This window comes from Apteryx rowi, unplaced genomic scaffold, assembly GCF_003343035.1.
Source record: "Apteryx rowi isolate R43461 unplaced genomic scaffold, aptRow1 scaffold_36, whole genome shotgun sequence".
NCBI classification, from domain to species: Eukaryota; Metazoa; Chordata; class Aves; order Apterygiformes; family Apterygidae; genus Apteryx; species Apteryx rowi.
The window spans coordinates 3,180,277-3,207,316 of record NW_020450085.1 but is presented as its reverse complement, the minus strand read 5'-3'; the positions used below and the strand labels follow the sequence as shown (position 1 = coordinate 3,207,316).

Below are 27,040 nucleotides of genomic sequence, written 5' to 3'. Positions count from 1 at the left end.
GCCAGATGACCTCACAGATGTGTTTGCTCCTTTGGAGGAAGTAAGGGCATAGTCTGTAGGTAGCATTGCATAATCTACTGAATATGAATATGCAAAAGAAACTAATAGTTGAACAGATTCAAAGGTAGTGTTATTGCTTTGATCACCTGTGCAATGAAAGAAAATAGTTTTAAAATAAATATCAGTAATCTACAATTTTTCATTTTTCATAAAATTAAATATAAAAATATTCTATAAACTAATAAATCAAAATATATGAGATCATTAGAAACTTTACTTTTTGCTTGCATATCATGAGCCTTCCCCCAGCCACCTCAACATACATTGGTGGGCAATTAGTTTGGCAACTCTGAGCCACCTGTGTTTGTGTACCCTAGATCTCCTACCAGTTTTGCTATATAATCTGCCCTTGCATAGAGAATTTGAGCCAGATTCATTGATTTAGACTACATCTAATTACAGTAACCTAGGTGGGATTGGCTGGGTCATATATGGAATACTTGGTCTCTTCTTTTCTGATTTCTCTGTCATACGGATAGCATGGGATGCCTTACATCTAGCTGTTTCATAACTGAATTACTAAGTGCTCTTAATTTCTGTTTCAAAGGCCCTGATATGATGTGAATCATGCTTTCTGTGAGAGCTAGAGGCTTAGGTATTCCTTAGCATTTATCCAGCCCCAAACCAAGATAAACTGTAGAAATGCAGGTTGACTGTAGGATTTCCCTTTTATGTTTTTATGCTTGGTCTTTCCATTCTTCCTCTGAAATATATTAGCATGTTCTTCAGTAAACACTGATTTGCAATAACAAATGTTAAGGAGGTACACCCTTTTCTTGCCTTTGCCTTGTTTGTAGGGAAAGACACAGAATAGAGTTAAACTTGCTCCTAACTTTATTATTTTTATCTTTCGAATAAAAAAGATTCCATGGCCCTTCTGTATCTGTATCGGTTTTCCTTTCCACAGCCCACTTTTCCTAGGTTTTCAGTTTAAAATGAGCAGTTTTCAGTTTAAAATGCATGTATCTCTCAAAGCTCTTAAGAGCATTCATGAACTGAAGTTCACCCTCCATGTCGCTGATCAGGAGTGGGCACTGCTTGCCAATGTTCCTTGCTGCTGCTAAGCTATAGCTATTTTTCTGTTCTAGGCACTGTCCTTTGTCGTATCTCCATTCTCATTATATTTCTTCTTCTTTCTTTCTTAGTTTGTGGCTCCTTCTCCAAGTTTCCTCTGCAGCAGCATGTCTGTGTTGGAGTTTGACCCTTTGACATGGGTGATAGGAGCTTTTGAAGCACACCTCAACTGCTGCCTGAGCTTACTGATGTGCCAGGTGAGCGGGTCTTGCGTGGCTGAGCTAAGGATGCCTGAGGCAGCAGCCAGGGAAGGTGAGTGTCTCTGTGGAAACACCCTGCTGTCTCACCCTCAGGTACAAGACTCCATCCCAGTAAGCACCCATAGCAATGCAGCCGTACTTGCTCTTCTGCTCGCTTTAGCCTTTGCAGGTTGGAAAAGAATATGGTATAAAGCTGCTGCTTCTCCATCCCCGACTTTGTGCTGTGTCCCAACTAAGGAGTGGCCACTAGTCTTTTTAATCTTGTTGTTTTCTGTAAGGGTAAAGAAATGTTGTAAATGTCTAAATGATATCTGTGGAACATTTTGTTTAAAACTTGATCTCTTAGGCATAATCTAAAAGAGGGAAATAAGGTTGTTCATTATGTCTAGCCCAGCCCTTTTAGGGAGGAGAAATGCAGGGCATGTAAGTATGCTTATAGGAAATAAAGGGATGTTTTAGTCCTTCTACTTCAAAACGGTAGTTTTCTTGTTTTAGTGTGTGAATATATCAACTACGTGTTCTACTGTTTCAAAGCATGGTCTGAGTATGGTTAGGTTTAATAGTCAAGGTGAAAGAGAAAAGAGTGAAAGAAGCTGAGGGAAGGTGGAGAGGACAGTGAAACGAATGGTGGTGTGGTTAAAGCATGCAGAAGCACTGGGGCCCTTAATTTGAGGTGCTGCAAGGAAGGAGACTGGATCCAATAGCTGTTAATCCAAATGAACACAAGAGGGCTACAATAACACGTTTTTTCTTGATAGAAGTAGAATTCTGTATGAAGCTTTATTAATGTTTACCTACCTTTTGGCCTGATCTTAGTTTTCTACAGCTAGAAAATGGAATAAAATACTACTTGATACCCTTTAAGTGCTTGTGTACCCCTGTCAATTCAGTACAGGCTGTAATGGTTTGAAAATGCAATTTTTACGCTTCTTTAKTGCTTTGAACTGCTGAAATGTTGGTGCTACTTACTGAATATGCTATTGCTGCTGCTGCTAAGTACAAAGTATGTGACACTGAAATATAATTCTGTATGTTCCTTAGGGATATGACTGTTCTGTCTTGCATTTAAGTTCTGGAGGATTCAGATCTTATGAGGAAATGACAAAAAGGAGCAAATGAAATGCAGGGAAAAATTGTCTGGAAAAGTACGAACCACTGCCTAGTAATCCAGAGCAAGTGTTAAATTGCCTTTATTGATCCAAAGTGCAATTAAACACTACCTCCTGCAGTTGAATATAGATTGGGCTTTTACATTTTTTCTTTCCCCTATGAACCTAGTATTGAGTGGAAAAAAACCTGCGCAGCAGGTCTCTTGTARAATCACTGAGTGTTCATGAACCTGAACTCCTTGGTTCACAACGTTCTGCTCATCTGAAATAGCCTGTGGCTCTGCGTGCATGACAAAAGCTCAGTTTAGGTGCTGAAAAATGAGACCAAAGAGAGTGCTGGCTAGAACCAGTGTAAATGGTGAGTGCTCTGCTTCATTTGTTGTGGTACTCAGTGTGAGCAAGGAGACTTCTTTCTGTAATACAAGGGCGTTTTTTCAGAAGGAAATGTTGCAGCTTTTCAGAAGGAAGCAAAAATGGTGTATTTTATTCTCTTCCTGTTATTCTTTAGACAGTGGTTTCTGTCTCTTAATGTAACCTGCTGGTTTCATTTGTTTCCCTGAAAAGGTACATGGAATATAATTTTGCAATTAACTGTAGATCATTAGTGAATGTGTAGCTTTACTTATATGGCCCGCAATTAGCTTCTGCAGCCCTTAAAATGTGAATAAGTTAGGACAGCCTTATGTAAAACTTGGTGCAGGTTTAGGACTTCATCAGTCCATGGCATCTGACCTTTTAACAATGACATCTGTTCAAATAAATAATGTTCAAATTCACTAAAACTTATTCCTAGGAGCTAGAAAAGCTCTTACGAGCATCTGTACGCACACGAAACTCACTGAAGCCGCTGTAACTATCAGTGTGAACATTTCTTATTTCTGAATGTGATAGCTGCTAGAAGAGTGGAATACAGACAAAGAGGATGCAATATCCAGTAGGAAAAAAAAGCTGCCTGCCTTAAAAGCCTTTTCAAAGGACCCTTAAGGAAGAGATATGAGCATTTTCCACCAGGCAAAGATAAAATCCAAAAGAGAAGGGCCTCAGTCTTTTCGCAGCCTATTTTGAGTTAGCAGAATAACTTTGTGTTACTTTGCAAGCTTTCGTGTTCAGATTATTTAACGTGGCCTAGGGGAAAGACCTGAAGGAGTCCAGGGCATGGAATTTTCCTGGCTTGCTGTGTTCTCCCATCAGTTCACCTGGCACAGCCGTTCTCCTGCATCCCCCACTCCCCTTGCTGTGCAATGCTGATAACCATCAGTAGTTTCTATTAGGAAAGTTTGAGCTATCATCTTTATCACAAATTTATGCAGGCACACTGTGCTAGTGGTGGGGGAAGCAGGAGAATTCCAACTATCTATGGCTTCTAGTTCGTCACTCATTAAGTACGGTCTGGCTTTCTGTGCCGAAAAACATCTAACCTGGGCATGGTCTTATATTTGCAATCTTTCCTCTGTAGGGCAGCAAATTTCTTAACTCTACTAACTTTCAAGATTGGCCGTAAAGTGTTAATGTTTGCCACTGTTGTTAATGTGCACTGCATGCATGATGCGTTTGCTGCTGCTTCTTTCTTTCTGATGTACTTAGAAAAAACACAAAAGCAGGAAGCTAGTTCTCTTGAGGTCATGGGCCAAATTAAATTAGGTCTTTGCATAGAAAAGCAAGATTATTGCAGTAAGATTGTTAAGCAAAAAATATTATTGTCCATCACTGGAGTAAACGGGAGCACACAGCTAGGTGGGATGTAGGCTGCTGAAAAGAGTTGTTTTCATGAAACTATTTGTTGTTTTCATGAAACTTTTTTTTTTGTAGGAATGCTCAGCTCTTAATTTCTAATTCATTTTTGAAATGAAAAGATTGATACCCTGCATCTCCAATACAGCTACGCTGGGATGTCTGCATGTTTGCAGCACAGGCCAATCCAGTTCCTAGTGTACCAGCTGGCTTTCAGAGACCTGGCTTTCCAAATTCTGCTGGTGATCTCAGTGGACATTCATTGCTCACCAGCACTGAGGAACATCTGGGTTTTAACTGCAGAGCCAGCTCTCTGCTGTTCTGCACAGGCCACAGGAGGCAGGGCCAGGAACTGCGTGGGACAGGAGTGTGGTTCTGCCATTCTGGGGAAAACAGGTGTTTACCCCTTGGGGGAGGCAGTGTTCCTGCCTTTCAGCATGGTTAGCACGGCAGCTTTTGTGGCCTGTTTACTCATCTGAGCTACCTTTCAGAGAACCTAGCAAAAGGTTTTATTCTACTTTATCAGATGCTGATTGCAATAAGTATATATTTGGCGAGCTCACTGAGGGCAAGATAGAGTCCCAGCAAAGCCAGTGGGGCCAGTGGTGTCTGTTCTTGTGGCATGCTGTGTGCTGCACCACAGCTGAACAGTAAAAGGCGAATTTTCATGTGGTCTATAGCTACTGCTGCTTTACAGGCCCAGGATGTGCAGTCAGAAAATAGACGCAAGCAAGCAAATGAAGTATTCGTGAGATCTGTAGGGAGCTGGAGCTCACATTTCCTGTGTTGCGCACTCCAGAAGTAAAACAGAGCACTAGTCAGTCAGCAGCAACACACTGAGCAGCGTGCCTCTTGCTGTCTGGGAGAACTGGGTTGAAATATAGAGAAATTAGAACTGAGCAAGTAGCTGCAAAGGAGTCTAGGAAAAGTGTGTCTATACAGACCAAGTCGTAGCTTAGGGAAAGGAAGGGCTGTGCATGCGCAAGGAAATGGGGGAATTACCTCCACACTGCTAAATGAGAGAATAAGGATCACGCCTCTGTATATACATTCATACCAACCTGTATTCCTTATGGTTAAGAGGATGTAGTTGGAAGGGTGATATAGGCATAGGCTGAAGTATATATATGCCTAGAAACATGCCTCTCTTAAAGGATAAAATCTGTTTACCAGTGGTAATGTTTTCTCACTCTAAAATCAGTTATTTTTTTCTTGTTTTTGAACACCCTATTTCTGTTAGTTATAAAGCTAGTTCTTCCCTCTTTTCCCTAAAAACATGAATTCTTCAAAATTTTCAGGGAGAAAAACAGTAAAAATTCTGAAACTTTTATGGAGTAGGATATCATTCTTCCTTTCCTTCTCACTGTGCTCTTGCAAACAAGCATTTCCAGCTGTGAATGCATTTCAGCCCAGCTTGCCCTCCCAGCTGTGCGCATGCAATTGCTTTTGTCAGAAGGACTTCCCCCATTGCCGAAGCAGAGAGGCTGAAAGGGGTTCGACCAGTGTTGGCCGTTGTTGACACCACGCTATTCCCTGGCGTCCCTGAGCTCCTTCAGGTTTCTCTTTCTCCCTGATGCCGTGGATGCATCTGGAGCCGCATACAAGAGTGGGGCGCTGCAGGCAGCAGCTCTCACTGTAGCAGATGGGACCCATACCCCGAATCCAGACACACCGAAGGTGGGGTTGTGTGCTGGGGAACATCTCTCCCTTAGGCAGTAAACAAACTTCCTCCTCCTCATTATATGCCTCCATGGTAGAGTTTGTATCCAGATCAGGCCCACAGTTAAGAGCTCGAGATGCCATAGGCTGGGTTTAGAGCATTTGATTCACATGCTGGGTCCATGGATGTTGCATATGCTTTTGGCACCAGCTGCTTATCCGCAAATCCCTGCCAGAGGTTACAAGAATTTGCTGATCAGCTGGCAGAGCTGCTTGTGCAAGTGCTTTCTAATGTGGCTCTCTTAAAAAGAAAAGGTTGGCAAAGTCCAGCCATTTAAGGTATTTAAACTAACCCAGTTTTATTTTGACTGAGGCGGGCCACAGGATAATCATGCCCGTAGCTCCATCAGCAGGTCTGAAGGGTGTGAGCATCAGAAGTAAGAAGTAGCTAGAGCCATGAAAGGAAATGAAGTGCATTTTTATTAAAATCTGGTTTCACTGGGATGAGAACGGCTCCCTTTGAGTAATTCTTACGCACGTAAGAGGTAATATGTGGGGTTTAGGCAGCGTGGTGACAGTCCCCGCCAGCCCTCCCTGCCGTTGGCGCCTTCACTTCTGAGAAGGGTTGTCGGTGGGGACGCTACTGCGGTGCCCCGCTGATGGGAGCAGAAGTGCTGCTCCCGCCTTTCTGTTCTGTCACGAAACCGCCCGTTTGCCTACAGTATTTGTTTCCTTTCTCCTAGGAGAGCGGAGGGAGCGGGTGGCGGCTGGCCGCCCCTTCCAGGCAGCGCGGCCGCGTGAGGCGGCTTCGCGCGGCTGGCGGGCAACGGGCGGCGCAGCCCCCGCCAGCGCGGCGCAGGCAGGCAGGCAGGTGCGCGGCGCCGGGGGCGGGGAGCGCCCGGGGACTTTCGTCCAGGGCATTGTGGGAAGGCGGGATGCGCGGCCGCGGCCTCACCTGGCGCGGAGGGAGGCGGGCAGGGAGGGAGGCGGCGGCCGCCAGCAGCCCGGCCCAGCCCGCCGCCGCCGCGACACCATGGTAAGTGCCCGCGCCGCGCCGGCCGGGCCAGCCCCGCCGCGGCCGCCTGCCGCCCCCGGGTGGCGCGGGGGGACCCCCTACCCCGCGCCGCCGGCCCCGCCGCGCCGGGTGCCCCCGCGCCGGGCGGCTCCTCGCGGCTCCCCGCGCTGGCCTCGCTTCGAGAGCGCTGCGGGGCAGCCGGCACCTGTAGCTGCGCGGCCGCCCTGCTCCGCCGCGAGCCAGGCGTGCCCCGCTCGGGCTTTAAACCCCTTGGGTTTGCTCGGCGCTGGACGGGGGGCGTGCGTGCAGGCCTCGCCTCGGCTCTTCGGCGATGGTACGCCGCTTCGGCATCGCCGGGGCGCTCCGTAGGTTTCCCCACGGGTGTTCGCTTCCTAGGAACCGAAAGCAAACAGAAAAGTTTGTACGCTGCTTGAAAAACCAAAGTTCTGGTGGAGCCGGGTTTTTAAACGTTTAGTCGTTCTGCAGTAGTCCTTGTAATCTGAATATTGCTGTCCTGGCACTCATTAGGSTAGAGGACAGATACCGAGAGCAAGTGTAAACATCTCGTTTGTGTTCTCAGCCCTGGAAAAAAAGGAACTTTGATTCCTGAAAAATCCATTTGCTGGAGTGATCTGAGATGCCTTTCAACAGATATAAAAGATGTTCTTTAAAAAGTGCATTCTGGCTTGCTCGTTAGGGCTGCCTCAGTTGTTCTGAGAAGCTGAAATACTATTTCCAAATGAATTTTAAGAAGGTTTGCACTTGTTTTAAGGAAATGAATGTTGTATTCTTCTTGTTTCCTACCTTCTGAGCCTTTGGGGAGGACCTCAGGTCGCGCTGACAACCTTCCGTAGGCAACCAGGAAAACAAGTCTGTGATATATAGAGATTTCATAAAGTCTTCCTGTAACTTGAGCTGAGGTTCTGGTCAGTTCTAGTGCCTGGAGAAGTATCGAGTTTGGTTTTGTGTAGATTTGTGTGTTTTGGCTGACTCTGGAGTCTAAATGGTACAGTTCCGGGCTGTGGGTTTTCTTGTGATAGGAGCATTTGGAAGAGCGCTTTTCCAGATACGTTCCCTGGTGTCTCATAAGCTGGGAGCTTGCAGATCAGCCTTGCCTTCAGTTGAGGTGCTTCTGTCTCAGCTACCTATTCCAATAGCAGTTGCAGGAGCTCTAGTCTTCAAGACCTCTACCTTTGTCAAGTTTGGCTGAAGCTGTTTAGTCAGGTTCAGAAATGAAATGATCAGAGCATGTACCTGCTGTGTGTGATTAGATGAGCCTTATTTTGGTGGGAACAACAGCTGAAAAAGTCTTTCACTTATGATGGAATTCACGACAAAATGATGAGCTGGCAATAAAAGTCATGTACCTGTGTGAAAGAGATGGTCACTAGAGTTAGYGGATCTGGTTCTCTTCCGTGTGCATTGTTGTATTGGCAAACAATCCACACTGGCACCCAGGATCTACATCTGGGTGTCGGTGGCAGCAACCTCTTATTTTAGCTTGGATCAGCACGGGGTGGGGGCAGCAGCTGTCCAGTTTAAAGGGTTGCAGCGCAGGATCCTGCAAGGGAAGCCTTTAGCAGTGACTATTCAGTGTTGTCCTTGTCGCACTTGGTGGTTTGCTGGGATCAGAAAAGGTTGCTGTGGTTATTTTTTTGTTAAATGTGACAACTGAAATCCTCAGAATAATGGCTAGATTTTCCCCAAGGAGAACTGTGGATTCTCAAGCAGTAAGATGGTCAGTGGTGCCTCTTAATTGAGAAACCCATCTCGTTGCTTGGTAATTCAGAGTTCGGGCAGGTTCTGTGAGCCTGCCCTGGGCTTCTGCCTTACACAGTTTGCCCGTTGCGTGCATCTGTAATGTGAGTTACCAGTAGTGCAACTGAACAGAAGCCTCTCAGTTCTCTTTCATTGGAGACCAAATTTTGATGCTTGGCTCTATCATCAAAGGTGGAACTAGGTTGTTTTTTTCACTGGTTCAGCCAGAATGCACCTCCTCATACATGTAAGTCTAATTTAGCGTATTTAAAAAGATGTACCTGTCATTACATTTGTATGTAGAATATGCACAATAATGAATTTACAGATGGCAGAGCAGTCTCCATGCCTTAAGTCTGCATATATAATCTTTCTGGTTACACCCCGAGTCAGCCCTGCTCATTCATTTCCCTTCAGTAAAGCTTGTGTAAACAAGTGGAGCTCCTGTTTTGCCCTTGACCGTCAGTATGTATGGGAGCTGATTTCAGGGAAGCTGATCTCAGAAGTCTCCCTGATGCATACACTTCACAAATGCTAGTTTTCAGAGCACTCACAATGATCCCAAAGGAGCTTTGCTCACGGTAGTGCTGTTTATTGACAATTTGGAGACTGTCTGCTGTATTGATTATTATAATTTTGTAAGGTGAGTGTGCATTCTTACATGGTTTTTTTCTTTTTCTGTGGTCACAGTACAAACCCTTGCTGGCATAATCATGTTAACTAGTGGTCTGCCTTACCCCATTCTGCTATCGTAGAAACCCGTGTTGAAGGAAGGATGCTCTTGTCAGGGTATTTTTTCACTTAAAATTCCTCTGTCATCCAGTCTCCATGAAGGGGTTGTTACACTGGGTTACAAATCAAGAAATAAGGGTCTTACCAGACTCACAGCCTGAGAACTTTCAATAAGTCATTTAAGCTCACTCTCAGTAGATCAGTTCCTCCTGTTTGGAGTGGCATATATCATATGTTTTCAGATCTGAGTGGAAGGTACTTGTGCAAATGGTACCATGTCTTGGCAAGAAAACTGTTCTGGTGGAAAAGTTCTGTTGCAAACTTTCAGGGAAGTTTCAGGAAAGAGTCTGTTTAGCAAAGCTTGTTTCATATCCTGCTGAGAAAGACTGCTTTTCTGCCTAGCTACTGCTTCGTGCCATGTAAAAAAAGGCTTTTCAGAAAAAAGACTAAATTCTGCTCCCTGCCATGCAAAGGCAAGTGTTATGGCTGCAGCTGACACTGTATGGGTGCAGCAGAGAAACATRCCCTAGAAGTATTGCCCTCTGAATAGGCAGGGAAGGCAAAGGGCAGGGAAAGAACAGAGAGGAGAAAATGATTTGTTTCCCCATGGACATGCGCTGTTATAGTCTTCCATGCCTGTAAGTATTGCAACACCTTGATCCCACTGCCACCTCAGTATTATCAGTATTTGTCTGATAATAGCACCTGGTTCTGCTTGCATAGCTTTAAGCGCAGAATTAGTGCCTACATTGTAAATGGCCTGCTTCCCTCCTACCTGTGATTTTCATCAGTACAGTGTGAAAAATCAGTACTTGTGGACATGATCTGAAACCCAGAGAAAGATCAGAAGAATCCCACTGAGGAATAGGATAAATCTAAAAATTTATTTGGCCTGAATAGACAAGGAATGGGTAAGCAACCTTTCCACTTAACAAGAAATTTGATACTAGTCACTGATCTTGAAGCTTGAGTAGACGTATCTGTTGAAGTGACTGCAGTTTCTCACACCTGTCTGGTGTTTGGAAATGAGCTTTCAGCTATTCTGAATTTTGACTTCACTGACAGTCTCAATGCCCCTTAATTGTTAAAATAAACATAGATCTATAAAAGATGTTTTCGTTGTTGCACAGAATTTACTATCGAAGATTCAAAGAAGAATATGTGCTCTAGATCTTGCCTGCTTTTTTCCACTCTATGACACGACTGTGTACCTATTGGCCTAGCAAAGACTGCAAACTTTGCCTCCAGGAATCTGAGTCTGAAAGACAAGAAGGGCAGCAGATTGGAATAGACGAGGGAGGGACAGAAAATTACAAATAAATGAATCCTATTGTTTGAGGCAGTGTTCTACACAAAATGGGTTCATGTAGTATTTCGTTGTTTGTTTGCCTTGTGGTGAACTATTAGCATGGGAATAGATAGTGGCAATGGCATTCATTTGAGAAGATCCTGAATAGATGGAGACTTTTCAGTTTCGAAAGAGATGACTATAGGGGAAATGATAGAAATGTATAAAATCGTGAATGGTATAAAGAATGGTTCTCAACAAGAAGAGTCAGACTGCATCCTGTGAAATTTTTAGGTATTAAATTTAAAGAAAGCAAAAGGAAATATTTTTTTCACTCAGTTTAGATGGAAGTTTTTTAATCCTTTGCTAAAGGGTACTTTGCTGTCCTAGGAGTTAGGCAGTTCATAGAGGATGGGCCCACTGGTGGATTGTCTGGATTCAGTTTCTGGCTCTGAATCCTTAACCCTGTGATTCCTGGAGACTTGGGAGTGCCACACGAATGACTTCAGGCATGCCCTGTTCTTATGGACTTCCCTCTGGGAACTGTTCAAATCAGAATACTGTGCGGGAGAATCCATAATCTGGTATTAAATTGTGCCATGCTATTTCATTCAGTTGAACTGAATACCATTTTGTGGAGTTTGCTAGGAAAAATAGGTTTTAGGTTTCTTCTCAGAAGTTTGTAGTTCCTGGCTGGTGACATGGTCCTCTTCCAACTTGGGTATCTCTTGAGTACTCCTGGTGCTCCTGATTGTTGCAGAGTCCCGTTGTTATACTAGAGACCACTCTAGGCTTGTTGGCTATGCAGGAATTGCAATTTACACTTCACTGTCTCTGGGCGGGAAGCTCATTTTTGGAGAGCAAAAGAAGAAATGTTACAAGAGATCATCAGCTTATCCTGTGCTTAAGTCCATTTTTTATACTTTCACTCACAAATAAGGAAATTGTAGGCATGTCTCAGGAATKACTAGGATGTGGAGTTACCTTTGGGGTAGGCAGATGCAGGGGGAAGGTTGGAGGGGTGATGGGAAGCCTTTGCCTCTGGGATATCTGGCTGTATGAGAACACAGCTGGGTGATGAGGAGGCAAGAAAATGCTGCCAAGCATGTGGATCATGTAAGATGATTGTCCCTTGGCTGCTCTTGCTTTTAGTGGATGCCTTCAGAAGGTCTATGGGAGGGCTTGTAAAGATTAGGATTTTGAAGAAATTAGAATAAGATACAGAAAAGCAGCAAAGTACCAAAATGATGTAGGCATTGAGGAGACTGCCCAGTCAGAGGGGGCAGATAGAGCTGCTCCTCTCTGCAGTATTTACAAGGTTCATGCTTTGTCCTCATCAGGCATTTATGTGAGCCAGTTGTAGTCTTTCCACTGATGCCTAAATTAAAACCATGCTGCTCTTGTGAAAACAATTCTTTCTGTACCACACATGCACAGCTACTAATTACTGTCTATGCCCTTAATTTTCCTACTGTCCTGTTCCTGCAAGCTGTCCTCTGCCTTTCCTTGGTTGCTTTGGGCATATGCATTGCTGAGTGGCCAGACCTGGCCGTTGCAGAAGTTTAGGGAGGCTTAAGACACCCAGTCATGCACAAACAGTGTTTATTTGTGAGTAGGAACAGAGCCAGTGGCGTAGGCTGGAAATATCAAAATTTACATTTGTGTGTTTGAAGGAAAGCATGACAGGTCTTTCTGGGCAGACATGTCTTTCTGGCCTAATGTGCCCTTGATTTATGTTTCTCAATACCACAGATTTAACCCCAGGTGCTGGGTCCACTGGTATTTTTTCTTCTCTGATTTACTGAATTCATGTAAGGTGCTCATCTGTTATCCTCTGTTCAGACCTAAGCAGAGGAGAGAAGGCATTAAAAGTCATCTTGGCCAGCCAGTAAATGTCTGTTATTGCCGTACTGGTTGCCACTGGAACTTGAAGGTGGGTTCTGTCAGCTGCTTGCAGTTCTCAGGAGCTCATTAACTAGTGTAGCAATTCCCGTGTGATCATCACCCTTTGCTTGGTCCCCTGAGGTGAGTAATAGACGCAAAGCACAAAGGAACGAGACATGGAATTGCCTTTATGTTTGATGAAAATGCAGAAATTTACCATGTTCTGCCCTTGTACACTAAATGCTGCAAGGTGAATGTGTGAAGTATGCAGTGGGTGTCTAGTTGTCTAGTCCAGGCTCTGGAAAAACCATGAGTGTGGCTAAACAACCTACTACAAAACGAAACTCAGAACCACCAGGCTGTCGCGTGTAATGGACTTCATCCTCTTCCCACAATAAGGCATGTTCTATTTGGTATCTCTTTCTGGATTTGGTCTCTCCCAATAACTATATAGCTTATCAGATATCAGGTCCTACCAAACCAGGAAAGACTATAAAGGCCAGTGTCGCAAATGACCTGAACTGAGAAAGGCTAGTCCGGTAGCTGGGGGAGTAGCCAGAGACTCAAACCCAATTCCTTGTTTTACTGCAAGCTTCCATTGAGTGTTGTTCCTCCCTGCTTCTGTCCCCCATTAATAAAACACAGAGGAGAGCATGTTACAGATAAAAGGTAAACTGGAGGGTGTGACCACTGAAAAGCAGCCAGTTAGTTTTGAATTTTAATTCATTATTAATCTGTACCTGTGCTTAATTAAGCTATGAAATAAGGCTTTTGCAGACCTGTCTCTGAAGAGATGTGTACATAGTTACCCTGTGTAGAGCAGCAGATAGCTGGGGGTGGGGGCCAGGACCTCAAACACATCCTTTCCACTAAGTCTCATGACAAGACCTGCCGTATAGCAGAATAATTAGAATAGCAGAATTAATTTTGGGCCCAAAAACTTGCACTCAACTTTAATTCTGGAGGCAAAATTTTGGGCCAAGGTAAAGCATTTGTGAGATTCTGTACTCCCCTCTCCCTTCCCTAAACAATGGTTGCTTCTTTCACATTTAGGTTATTAAATCCATGTTTATTTTTTCCTTAATAAAAAAGTGCCACTTCAAATGGAAAACAGATTTTTCTCTGTTGGAAAATGGAATGAAATGCTAAATGAAATGCTTCAGTGTTTCCAAAAAATGACTCGCATTCTCTTTCAAAGTCATTCACAAATATGATCCAAACATACATGTATCTTTGGTCCTACTGGAGCTCAGATTTTCACCGTGCCTCTTTGCTGAGATGATGCATGAGAGCTGAAGGAACTCGTGTGAGGCTGCTGCAAGACCAGCAATGTCCCTGTGCCACCAGCGCTGCTGCCTTCAGTGGGAGCGTGTTACCGGCTGGCTGAGGAGCTTGGGCCGCTCTTGTATCCCTCTGTTTTGGCCCCCCACACCAGCGCAAGGCTTGTAAGCTTTGCTTCTGAAGGTCAGAGGCAGGAGGAGTGCGCTGCAGGGCTTTGCAAGTAACCGATGAAAGTAAACTGGAAATGAGAACAGAAGAGGCTGCAACTACTGCCAGAGCCTGCTGGGCTACAGTCTAGCTCTGTTTCTTCACAGGTGTTCGAAGAACAGCCTGGGAGAATGGCTTCTTGGGATGATAAAATACACCAGGGCTAGTGTGACTCACAAGCTCTTCAACTTTGCTTAATCCTCTGCTGTGAAAATGTATTTACAAAACCCTGCAAACCAAAACAGCCTTGACACTTCCCCTGCTTTCTGCTGAGTCATCTCTTTTGGGATAGCTCTCTGGGTGGTTTGTTCAGCCTCTTACCTGATCCTCCTCCTCAGAGCAGCCCAACAGTTTTTTTGCCGTAACAATGTACAAACAAATACAAACAGCTCGGAGAGCCCCAGCTGGGAGGCAGGAGGGATGTGATTACGTAGTTCATAATTGTTCTGAACGTCTTCCCGTGATGCTGCTTTCTGTGCGGTCAGCCAGCTAGCATCCCTGCAGCTATCAGGCCCTGGTGCTGAGGCTGAAGATTTGCCATTTTTCTGATTGACATTGCTGTAGTGCCAGTGTCACTGGGCTGTTCCCAAGTTGCAGAAGTCAGGGTTTATGCAAACTCCCAGCCTGGATTTGCTCTCGCTTATTGTCTATAAACTGGAGTAATTCCACTTACATGAATGAAAAAGTACTGATTAAAAACCTGAGAATAATTATCCTCTGTAATACCTGGACACCATTGCCTACATTTGCATCTTGGAGATTTTAGGAGCCCTCTTGGAGGTTTTAGGAGCTCTCTTGGAAACCTGTCCTGGCTCCTCTCTTCTACAAGATGCTAGAAAAACCTGACTTCCTTGTTGGAGGGAGGCCAGGAGCCCGCCAGGAGGAGCGCACAGGCCGGCCTTTATTGCAGGGAGGGTGTTACTGAAGGAGCGCTGCCAGTTTATGAGGAGCGAGCYGGGATGTGGAGGATTAGACCTGCCAAACCTGCTAGAGGCAGTGATAAGCAGGAGTGGAAGGACAAGGGACACGCGGCATCTCTGCGCTTGGTGCCAGTGTCGCTGCGTCCGCCCACCAGCCTGCCGTGGTGCCGAGGACCCGCCTGGACACAGCCTCAGCGACTGAAAAGCTCCTCATCGCTGCTGTTTTCTGGCCCTGAGGCAGAGATTGAGGGTTAGAGGTTTCAAGAGGCTTTTGGCTCAGAACTTGAGCTCAGCTACACTGCTTTAAAATTATTAGTTTTATTTAACTCAGGTGAGGCTGTCAAGGTTATTGTCAGCAGGATCAGTACTATATGGTGCAAATATCCTTTAATTTTTCATATGCCAGTCAATTTAAAATTTTATATCAGTAATAAAATACAGGTGATTTCTGCATCAAGTGAAGAATAAAATCAATGTGTAACCATAGTCACATGTAACTATAATGATCTGGCACAGGTTTTATTACATGAACTTTGGAGGTATTGTTCAGCACAAACCATTCAGAAATTCTCCTAATGGAGGTGAAGCTGGAAAGAATTCCATGCCAGTTGTGCAACCGTACTTTATTTTGATATTCTTGTGTTGCTGTTTTTCACTTCTTCTTCTTTTTTTTGTTTTGCTTACATCATACAGATTAAAAACATATTTTACATTTTAAAGCTAAGATGCTACAGTATTTAACAAACACATGTATCAGCTTCTGTGATACTGCAAATAAAAGCTTTAGTAACAGACTAAACATGTAAACATGTTTTTATTAAAGTAGCCTGTTTCTTGGATTTTACAAAATTGCTTTAAAAGCATGTTTGGGGTCACTAAGCAGAAGGGGGCTTTGTACAGTAGAAGAATACCAAAATACCTGTAATTCAGTATTTTAGTATTCTATCTATCCTTGGCTTGTCTAGATTGTTAGTATGTTGGGTGGCTAGTTGTCCATTCAGAACGTCTTTGTCATTCCACCCTAAAAGCCTGGCTTTCCAAACCATGTGTTTGTTCACAGTAGCTCTTCATTTTTCTTGGAAATATTTTCAATATTTACTCTTCGCCCTCCAAAAAACAGTAAACAAAATATAATTTTTTAAATGTTTTTGATTGGAAAAGAAAGTCATCTAATGACCAAAATAATTTGGATGTCCATTATTTTTTAAAGAAACATTTTAGTGAAAGCATTTTTGTTCATTTTCAGATAGCTGTGTGTTGTAAAAAAAATTTTCTGGACAGCTGTCTGTGTTGGAAAAGATATTATTTTGTGTGGTAAGAATAACAAATAGTAAAAGGTAGGCAGATTATGAACTTGACTAAAACAATACAAAAAGAAAAGGCAGACTTCAAGGGAATGGGAATGAAAGCTCTGGTTACGTTAAAAGAGAACATTACGATACAAAGTCACTTTGTCTCAACCAGGTGCGGCCAGTCGGGCTGGTTTCCCGCAGGCGCTCTCAGCAGCGGCTGTCATGTCAGCCGCCCAAGGTGTGGCTTTTTTCTCCCAGTTCCTTTTCTGTGGTCCATGAGTTTTTCTTTTATTCGCACCTTATATATTGCCTTGCCTGTTGCCTCGCTGTTACCTGCAGCCTACAAATCAGAAGTCGGAGTTTTAAATTCTACCAAGTTGTCCATTTTAGGATAGTAGTCCCTCATTTGCAATTATTAGTTACTTGTGAACTCAATTTCTGTTTTTCAGAGGTGACTTTCATCAGGGAGAGTCAAAGCTTTTTAAACTGAATTTGGAAAGGTTACAGCTGAAGCACAGAGTTAAAGAACAGTGCTGCTTCAGTGGTAGAGCTGCCTAGTTGAGCAAATCCTTGCAAAAACTCAGTAAAAAAGCAAAGTCTGCTCCTTTCAGAGTCTTCCAGCTGCCAGTCTCCTCTTCTGCCCTCCCAACCCTCTCGTTACAGGTTGAGGAGAAGCATTTCCAGCCCACATTCTTCTTGCAGTGGGGTGGATGAGATTCTTGCTGCACTGACCCTTTGAGTTTACCTTGCAGGAATAAATGTGGTATCTTTTAAATGTTTATATCATTAGACAGTAAACTCAAAGAATGAGAGGGAGGAAAACCTGCTTTGTCTTCCCATGYTGTCTTTTGTATTTGATATCCTTACTGATGAGTTGTTCTGTATGTAATAGTATACAGTCTGGAATGGTTATTAAATGCTTTAGTCTTACTAAAAATTAAAGTACAGTTTTGATTAAGATCTCTGTAAAAGGTACAGATGATCCAAGTTTGAAACCAGTCAGCCAAAAGTAAAGCATTTGATTGGTTTAGAGTATGAAATGGCCAAATACTGTGAAAGGCTGTGCTGAAGGGAACCTTGAGTCTCAGGAGAGAAGTTTGGTAGATGAGCTTGGGTGAGCTGTGTGTCAAACCATGACAGGACCCGTCAGTAAAAAGAGGGAGCTGGAATGGTTGCCTAAAGAAAGGGGAAAAATCACTGTGTTCATTGGTGGCTTATGTTTGCTATTTAGGAACATGTAGACCTTCTGTATTTTGCATTTTTGAGGTCTAATCTATTTACCTTGAAATTATTTTGTGTCAAATCAAAAATTTGATTTTTCAGTAGCCCTAAAACTCAGGATAATGTTTTTCCTCCTTGGCTAGTTTTGTAGATCTTAATGAAGCATAAGGCCTCACAACTTTCTGCAAATAATCATGTTATATAACTTAGCTAGCTACAGTTAATTCAGAGATGCGTGAGAAGGGGATAGAGTTCATTTTTAGAAATCTATTTTGAATGCTTGATTTTCAACTATTTTTTCAACTAGACTAGATAATATGGCCTACAAATATAAAATATAGTCTTTTAGATTACTTACTGACACTTATGGAGATCATTTGGAACTGTACTGTAGGTGGTTGAATCTGATGCAGTAAAACAAGCTGATAAAATTACACTTAGCTCCCAGATTAAAGCTTGTCTCCTACAGACTCCACATGTGAAGACAGCTGATGCTCTTATAGGAACTGCACTTCTCATCCTGACCCACTCTAGTTCAGACCTAAAAATTCTCTCTGGCATAACCCTTAGGCTGGGTGATTATTAGTCATATCCWGCACACCCTAAAAATCTAATGAAAGAAAACCGAGCCCTCTGCTTCAAAGTTAGCTTGTTTGAAGCAAATCATTTGCCTCTGCTTTCTTCTGGAATTAAAACTAGATAAAATAAAATAAAATACTGCAGGATAATCTACCCTTATTCGTAGATTGGCTGCTGAACATCAACCAAAAATCCCTTAATCAACATCTGTCTTGTGATTATCACAGTGGGAAAAAACGAATGTTTCCACAATCAAGGACAAGGAACAGATGAGCTGTTAGATTTGCATTTATGCAGTACTCCATCATTTCCAGGTTTATTGATGCATCAAAATCTTTCCAGTGAGCTGTAATGAATGGAGCTACGTGAATGAGAAATGTGTATCATGTCAACATGGCTGGGCAGGGCAAAGCTGACCTGAATGAAGAAGTGTCTATAGAAATTTGATGTTAAGACTTATAGGAATTAAGCCATTTAATCTCCTGAGAATATRATATTATTTGCCTCCCAGCACATTCTCCAGGTTGAGTGGAGTTTAGAAATTAGAAAAAGGAAGAAGAATCAGAAGAGGGAAAAAAAAACAGTGTTTTTTTCTTCTAGGTATCTCCATCTTTCTAATATGTTGCTTTGTTGCAGGAGGTCTCAGCCGGTAATACGTACTTAGGCTTGAGGGTAGTATATACTGTTTTGCTGCATGTAAAATTAGCATGGGGCTGGATTACAGTAGTGGCTCTTATCTATTTTCTAGCTGTAAGTCTTTCAATAATTGTAGAATTGATTATGGGGTATGCAGTTATTTATTGCATGTGAAATAGAGCATGGTATGGAAGGCCCAAAAGACAGCTTGAAGCTTGTGTATGAATCTCAATGCATTAAAGAGTATCAATGGATATTTTCTGATTGCTTCAGGAAGATGTTGCCATTTAGTTATGGAAATGTACTAATCTTGGTGAAAAATCAATAGCATCTTTAGAAGAAACTTAGTGGAGTTTTCAAAGCAGTTTTAAATGGAGAGTAGCTCAGTTTCCTATGGGCGAAGCATGACATATTGAAATCAATCATCAGAAAATGGAAATAATGTTCATATTTAACCTTTTGGAGGTATGTGGTTGCTGTCCTAGAGATATATGTATTATTTGCAGGCATTCAGATTTAATGTCCTGTGGGTCCAACAACTGAACCTAAACCAGAATACAGTGACATTATCTTCCTCTATTGAAGCACTGCAAGCAAATATATTTCTTTTCTGAGGATGCAAGAAACTGTCTCAAACAATGGGAATCTTGTTTTGCTGAACATGCTCACAACTTTTACCATGGATTCACTAACTCCCTGCACTTTCAGTTGAATCTGATCATCCTGTCCTATGTATTTCAGCATATTTTAGATGTATGTTTATCAAATAGCTGCTACCTGTGCCTTATTACTCTAAAGTGAACACCTGCTGACCTGCATCTTCAGAGCTGATGCTCTGCTTTTCAAAATACACTCATCTTTACAAAGGCTTTGAAGGTAATGTGCTGTGCAGCAAGCAAAATAGTTTTTCATTCATCCAGCTCCTGTCAGTGGACAAGTGTACAGACAATAAGTTCCTTCATTTACTGGGAAGGAGTACAGATAGTTGGAATATTACCAGGTCAAAAACCAGTTGGTAATATGAACAGAGAAAGGCAAGAACATGGTGCTTTGATCTTCACTGTAATCAGGCCATGTGTACTGCCAGGAACATAATTATTTTTATTTAGCAAACTTATCTGGAGAGTATTATAGTACTCAACACAAGGCAGCTACAAAATCCTTGTAATTTTATCAAGCATGTTAGTCTAATGATAGCAAGAGCCGTATTTGCAGCTGTAGCAATCCTGCTACAGACAGACAGGAATAAAACAGTCCACCTGTCCCTAAAATGATCCCACATTTGAAGTCTTTTCCAAGATTTTCAGAGCTCTTATCTCCAGATTATTCAACAACTATGTGACTTATTAGCTAGAGAATAGTTCTGAACTATGAATAAGTATTTTGTTTAAAATCCAGCTGCTCATTTTTTTCTTTTATTTTTAAGCAGGAGCTTCTGTGGTGCACTTTTCTGCTTTGACTTTACCAAAGTGCAGAATGACTTTTTTCTTTACAGAAATCTGCATTGTAATCTTCATAGTAATTATGAACCTTAACTTTAATTCTTACTGGGGAGATGAAGTGATGGGGAAGTGTAGGCACAGGGATAAGCTGGGGTGGAAAACAAAGAGGGAGAAGGAACTAGGGTGTAGATTGAGAAGCTAAAGCGGAAGTGSAGGGCTAGGCTGATGGGAATGGGGACATGGCACGGGGCCTGCCAGCCCCCACCTTTTTTCTGTAGTGAGTTTGCTAGGATTGGGAGCAGATGAGAAGGATGCTTATCCTTCTGCCTAGCTCCTCGTGACCATGGGGGAAGCCCTGTCTCTTTCCATGGGCGACTGGGACTGTGCCCACCGTGCACGTGGCTGTGACTGCAGTTAGATGTCCTTCCTGTGAGTCCAYAGCCCTCTAACCCTTGGTACTGGTGAGAAAAGTGATGGGGGTGGGAGTGCCTGTCAAAAAGAACAGAGCAGTTCACATTTTCTTGAGCCACTGAAAACATCTCTATACCCATTAAGTTTTTTTCTTTTAGCAGAGCACATCGAATTGAGATGGATGGTCATCCTCAAATAGATTTCCTGCATTCTCAAAGCTGTTTCTGTGCTGAGAGTAGATGACTTGCTAGGCTGCTTGTAGACGTAGTATGGTCAGTTACTTTAATCTGCTAATAAAAGTATTTGTATACGTGTTAATTGATAATTTTCTCCTAAAAGCTCATTGGCTTTTAAAAGCTAGCAGTTCTGTATTTCAATAATACTGCTAATGCTAAGCATGAAAAAATAATGGGTCAAATCATGCAAACTTATGACTGGCTTTAAAATTGAAATTTTAGTAGGATAATACACATGCAGTGCTTTTTTAGTATTGTAATGTCCCAGGCCCTGAGGTTTGTCCTTTGTCATCATAATAAACTGTATTTCATAATCTGGTGATTTCTCTTGTAAAACTTTACAAGTTCCCTTTCCAAAATAGTTGGTTGCTTTCTTCTGCTCCTTGTAACCTCTTCTAGGATCATGGTGTTTTATTTGTGACTTGAAAGGGTCAAGTCAAATTCCACACTTCAATGGTGTGATCTCTGCTCCCATGCTCAGCCCCCCCAAATCTCACTGACGCCACGTCCAAAACTCACGTCGGTATTAGAGATGGCTTCACTAAGATCTCACAGGCTTCCTGAGTCACACACGGGCGTGTTCTGCCTGCCACTCTGTGGACAAGAGGCTGGCTGTGTCCTGACATTAACCATGTTGTTTTGTTTATTCTAGATACACTTTATACTGCTGTTCAGTCGACAGGGGAAATTAAGGCTTCAGAAGTGGTACACAACATTACCTGAGAAAGAGAAGAAAAAGATCACTCGAGAAATTGTTCAGATTATTTTGGCTCGCAATCAAAAAACAAGCAGTTTCGTTGACTGGAAAGACCTCAAGCTTGTTTACAAAAGGTGTGAGTAATTTTATGAGAACATACAATTACTATTCACATAAATACCACGCATGCTAGAAGAGGAAAAGTAAATGCTCACATTTGTTTTAAGAAGTGCTAAGTGCCAGAGCATGATAGTAGACATCTTTTGTCTTGAGTCTAACCCCCCGCACAGTGTCCCTGGATAAATCAGCAAGGTAAATTGTTAGATGAAAAATACTTGTTCAATTTGTCAAAAGAGAAAAATGGGGATAATATGGTAAGTATTAATGGTTGAAATTCTGTTGGAAGACTTTAGGCTTTACTCCCCCTTCTAAATCTTCAAGATCTTCAACTGAGAAGTGTGCTAGGCTTTATCAGACTCTTAAAAGGTTGCAAGAAGTGTTCTGAGGGGCTTTCAACATTTTGTCAAATTTTGTCTTTGAAATACTTGTTGCTCTGGAAATTGTTAATTCCTGTTTACTTTTCTAAACAAATTGTTGGTGCCCAGTTACATGATGCTTAGCAATAACTGCCTTTTAATCCTTGTAAAGTTATAGTAAACAACATTAGGCTTAAATATATTACATTATACAAACTAATCAGCATCTCCTATTTAACAAAAATTGAGTACTTTGCAGTGAAATGATGGATGTAAACATCTGATCAGATGTTGTGACAAGTTGGGGCCCTAGCCACTGTACCAGAAAAAAAATTGGGTAGATTATTACTTCCATCTGAGGCTGATTTAAATGTAAAGTTTTGCTATGCTTGTTAGTCATTTGATAGCCTGCAAGCTTGCTGAGCTGTAACTCCTTCCACCTTTATTTTTACATATATACATATAATATATATTGATATATTTAATAAAGAGCAAATAACTCATTCTACAGTTAATTCACTCCACTTGCCTGTAAAGCTACTGCAGCAGATGAGGTAGACCTCTAAAGTGCTCCTTGTTGTTCATTTTGCTAAGAACCAGTGTTGGGGTTCTAACATTTCACAGATTTCCCACTTTGCCAATGGTGGCTTTTTTTTTTTTTTCCTTTTACTAAATTAATAATTTGTTTAACTTTCTCTTTTTAAGTGCTCTGTGGGGCACTTAGAGAAAGAAAAAAACCAGCTTTTTTAGAGACCAGATAGACATTATCACTTGATTTGTTGCTTTGCAAAGAGCAAAGCACTGAGAATCCAGTTGTTTGTTCTCATGTTTTTGTCTTTATTTTCCTAGGTATGCTAGTTTGTACTTCTGCTGTGCAATAGAAGACCAGGATAATGAGCTCCTGACACTAGAGGTTGTTCATCGATATGTAGAACTACTGGACAGATACTTTGGAAATGTAGGTTTCACTTTCTACCGCGAACTGTTTGTTTATCAGGCAGCCAGGATTGCAATTATCTGTAGCTGCTCTGCTTCATGTTTCCATCTGCACTACTTGCCCTGATAGACTCTGCCTGTCAATCTGGAGTGGGACTCATTAGTAGAATATGTAATAAAATAATGCTGAAACTATCATAAAAAGATGTTTTCCATCCTTTCTCCCAAAACAAAATCAATCTTGATGTTTTGCATCTTCTTCTGGCAATAGAATTTGAGGGAAAAACTAGAGGAAAATTATTAAAATAATCCCTGGGTGTCAGTGTTCTAATTCTCCCTCCTGACATCTTCAGGTACGCTTGGGTTTTTTGTTTCATAATATTGTACAAGAATAAGGGGCGTGTACAAGAGGAGAAATATAAAGGAGTTTTGGTTTTGTTTTTTTAGAAAAAAATGGCCTGAAGAAGGTTCAGATAAGTCTTTAAATACTACAAGAGACCCATTTCTTCCATGCGTATTTTTGAAATTGTTCCCAGTGCCTCAATTCATGCCTTATCTAAATCACTGTGCCATGACTCACGTTTGTACAGTCTCAAAACAAAGAAGAAGTTGGTCACTGTAAGGTCACTAGAACAGGGAATTTGTCTTGCACTGTGAAGCTCTATGTGAATGTATGTAGTCCATATTACATGTGCTATATAAGACCTACTATAGGGTTAGTAGGCTAGGATGGGAAGTCAGCTTTGTTCTTTGAAACTTGATACGAATATAATGTGTTATACAAAATATAATAAATAGAATATCTTTATATCTAGCCTGTGTTTGTGCAGAGAATAATGATTTATGTGGGCAGAAGCTGTGATATTGTGTAATCTGCAGTATCTTTCTTCGCTCTGCTACCTGCCAAAAGAATGTACATGTTGAATACGTTTGATAATTTAACAGCATTTGGCCCAGTAATATTTATAATGCTGTAAAATTGATTTAAATGTGGGGTGGGGTTTTTTGTTCTGCCAGGTGTGTGAGCTGGATATAATCTTTAATTTTGAAAAAGCTTATTTTATTCTTGATGAATTTATAATGGGTGGAGAAGTACAAGAAACTTCAAAGAAGTCTGCAGTGAAAGCTATAGAAGATTCTGACATGTTGCAAGAGGTAAGACACAAAAGGCAAACACCTCATCTTTCTGCAGCTTCTTTGTTTGACAGGAGCTTAAAATACAACTAAACACTCCTGGTATTTTTTTTATCCAAATGTGTCTTAAGTTCATTTTCACAAGGTACAACAGTTAAGGTAGCAGTTACATAACATTTGAATTCAACTCTCTTGCATCTTATGAAATCAGCTGGAAGTTTCTTGCATTCTGMCACTTATTTCTTTGGGTTAACTGATATAGTTTCTTGGTCACTGTATTAAGAAGTAAGTTAAGATATATCTAAGATATTTATATCATATATATATATATAATCTAAGATTATATTTTATTGTATACATACGTATGTGTAAATATAAAAAAACTATACTGTTTCACTAATAAATTGGAAACAAATGACCTACCTATGACATTTAAAATCGGAATAAGGGTGTGCTGGAAACCTCCATTTTTGTCTATAAATACCTGTGTAGTTTTTCTACAAGGCACAGGTATGTAACCTTTATTCAAAATCCTGCAGAAATTTTCTTCTGTAACTTACGTTGTTGAGCCAGGAATGGCAAGAGAAGCTGAATGTGATGGATTTACTTTGTATTTCTGGATGATCTAATATTAAAGGAAATAACATGTTGGTAAAACTAGCTAGGGAAACACTGTGTGAGTAGAGCCTTTTTCAAAGTGCTAGCACATGCTAGTAGGCCAGCTACATACCAAGGCCAGCTAGATATGATGAGTTTAGCAATAACTGTGGTATGTTGTGATTTGAAGAACAGATTCTGAAAGGCCATTAAGATTTTTGAAGTAGCATTATTGCTAAATTTTAATCTGATCTAATTCCATGCAAAACTATAACTGCCTTCAAAGAGAACAAGGAGGTTTGTTTCAAAGACTTTGTATTATCCTACTTCACAGCTCCACAGTGCCTCAATCGTTTCTTTCTTTTTTCTCCAGACAGTGGAAGAGTACATGAACAAGCCTGCATTTTAATGTTAAAATTACCTGGAGAGAGAACTGCTGTATACACCTATAAAATACACATACTGAAATTGCTACCCAAAGTGCCAGATCCTCAGAGAAATACCAAAAACCAATAACTAAAGGGATTTGTTTGTATAATGGTCAAGATGAAGGTCAGCTAATGTAGCAGCAGGTTTAATAATTGCATACCTGCATTATACTGCATATGAGTTTCTCAGAACTGTAATTACACTTGATCTACTCTCTCTTCCTTGCTGGACTGAACACTTGTTTTATATGATGTCTTTTAGCTACAGGATTTGTTAAATTAAGATAATATTCTGACAATACTTGGAAGAGGTATTTATACTAGTTTTGGTCTGCTGCTGACCATATGACTCTACTTTTGTACAAATGTCCATTATTTTGAATGTAATGATTATTCTGGTCTAATAACAACTCTTTTTTCTAAAAATCAAGTTGTTGTGGGCCCTGATTTCAGAAGCTTGTTCTGGACAGATTAACCCATCTAGCATAAGAAGAAACATGCTTCTTCTTGGAACAGCAACTTTCTTTTAGCAGTGCTGTCTTTCATCTGTTTCCTGCTCTAGTCTCCTAATAAGACAATTTTCCAACTCCTGTTAAACCACAATCCACACCTCCATGAAATCTAGAAGACTTCTCTGACTCTAAGCAGGCCTCTTCCAGGTTTTAGTAGTCCTTTTGCTCCTGCATGCAGATGGCCTATTTCTGTGTCTTTCCCTTTGTTTTCTTATCCCCTTCTTATTTCCCCTGGACCTGGAGAAAAGCTGCAGCCTTTGGAAGTGCACACCTTGAGAGCAGGAGATATTACCTGAAGAGAAGAAATTAGTCTGTTGGGATTTTAGGGTGAAGCAGATCTTGTGTACCTATTGACCAAGTATTCACCACAGAGTCACAGAATAGTTGGGATTGGAAGGGACCTCTGGAGATCATCTGATCCAAAACCCTGGCTCAAGGAGGGGCAGCTAAAGCAGGTTTCCCAGAACCGTGTCTGGTCAGGTTTTGAATATCTCCAAGGATGGAGGCTTCACAGCCTCTCTGGACAACCTCTTCCAGTGTTTCACCACCCTCAGAGTGAAGTGTTTTCTTGCCTTCAGATGGAATTTCCTGTGTTTCAGTTTGTGCCCGTTGCTTCTCGTTTTGTCACTGGGCTCCACTGAGAAGAACTGGCTCTGTCTTCTTTACGTCCTCCCATCAGATATTTGTACATATTGATAAGATCCCCTCTGAGCCTTCTTTTCTCCTGTCCAGTTTTCCAGCACTGGACCCAGCACTCCAGATGTGGCCTCACCAGTGCAGAGTAGAGGGGAATGATCACCTCCTTGACCTGCTGATAATGCTCTGCCTWATGCGGCCCAGGAGGCTGTTGGCTTTCTTTGTCACAAGGGTGTATTGCTGGCCTGTGTTCAACTTGTTGTCCACCCAGACCCCCAGGTCCTACACTGCAAAGCTGATTTCCATATGGTTAGTCCCCAGCATKTATTGGTGCGTGGGATTATTCCTCCCCAGGGGCAGGACTCTGCACTTCCCCTTGTTCAACTTTGTGAGGTTCCTCTCTGCCCATTTCTCCAGCCTGTCGAGGTCCCTCTGAACAGCAGCACAACTAACTGGTGCATCAGCCACTCCTCCCAGTTTTATATCATCTGCAATCTTGCTGAGGGTGCATTTGGTCCAATCATACAGGTTCATTAATGAAGAGGTTAAACAGTATTGGCCCCGGTATCGACACCTGGGGGACATTGCTAGTGACTGGCCTCCAGCTGGACTTTCTGCTGCTGATCACGACCCTCTGAGCTGGGTAGTTCAGCCAGTTTTCAGTCCACCTCACTGTCCATTTGTCTAGCCTGTACTTTATCACCTTGTCTATGAGGATGTTATGGGAGATATGACTATCTTTATCCAATGACTATATTTCCCAGTGCAGTATTACAGCCCCCAGTTCATGCACGCATTGGGAAAAAACAGTTTTCTTGAAGTTGAACATGGCCTAATTTTGTGAAGGCTGAACAGTTTAATCGACCTCATATAACTTTGCAAACTACAC

The 27,040-nt window shown here is 41.9% G+C and overlaps 1 long non-coding RNA gene across 2 annotated transcripts; it reads left to right on the top strand.

Moving 5' to 3' along the window:
• The first annotated feature begins 188 nt into the window (after window positions 1–188).
• On the top strand, window positions 189–25,427 carry LOC112969602. 2 transcript variants are annotated; one of them, XR_003254754.1, is made up of 5 exons: window positions 189–1,386; window positions 21,388–21,566; window positions 22,758–22,866; window positions 23,862–23,999; window positions 24,949–25,427. It is a non-coding gene; the product is annotated as an uncharacterized LOC112969602 (long non-coding RNA). The 2 variants fall into 2 exon arrangements; XR_003254753.1 differs by lacking the exon at window positions 189–1,386 and having other exon boundaries at window positions 21,491–21,568; window positions 24,949–25,402.
• Window positions 25,428–27,040: the final 1,613 nt, after the last annotated feature.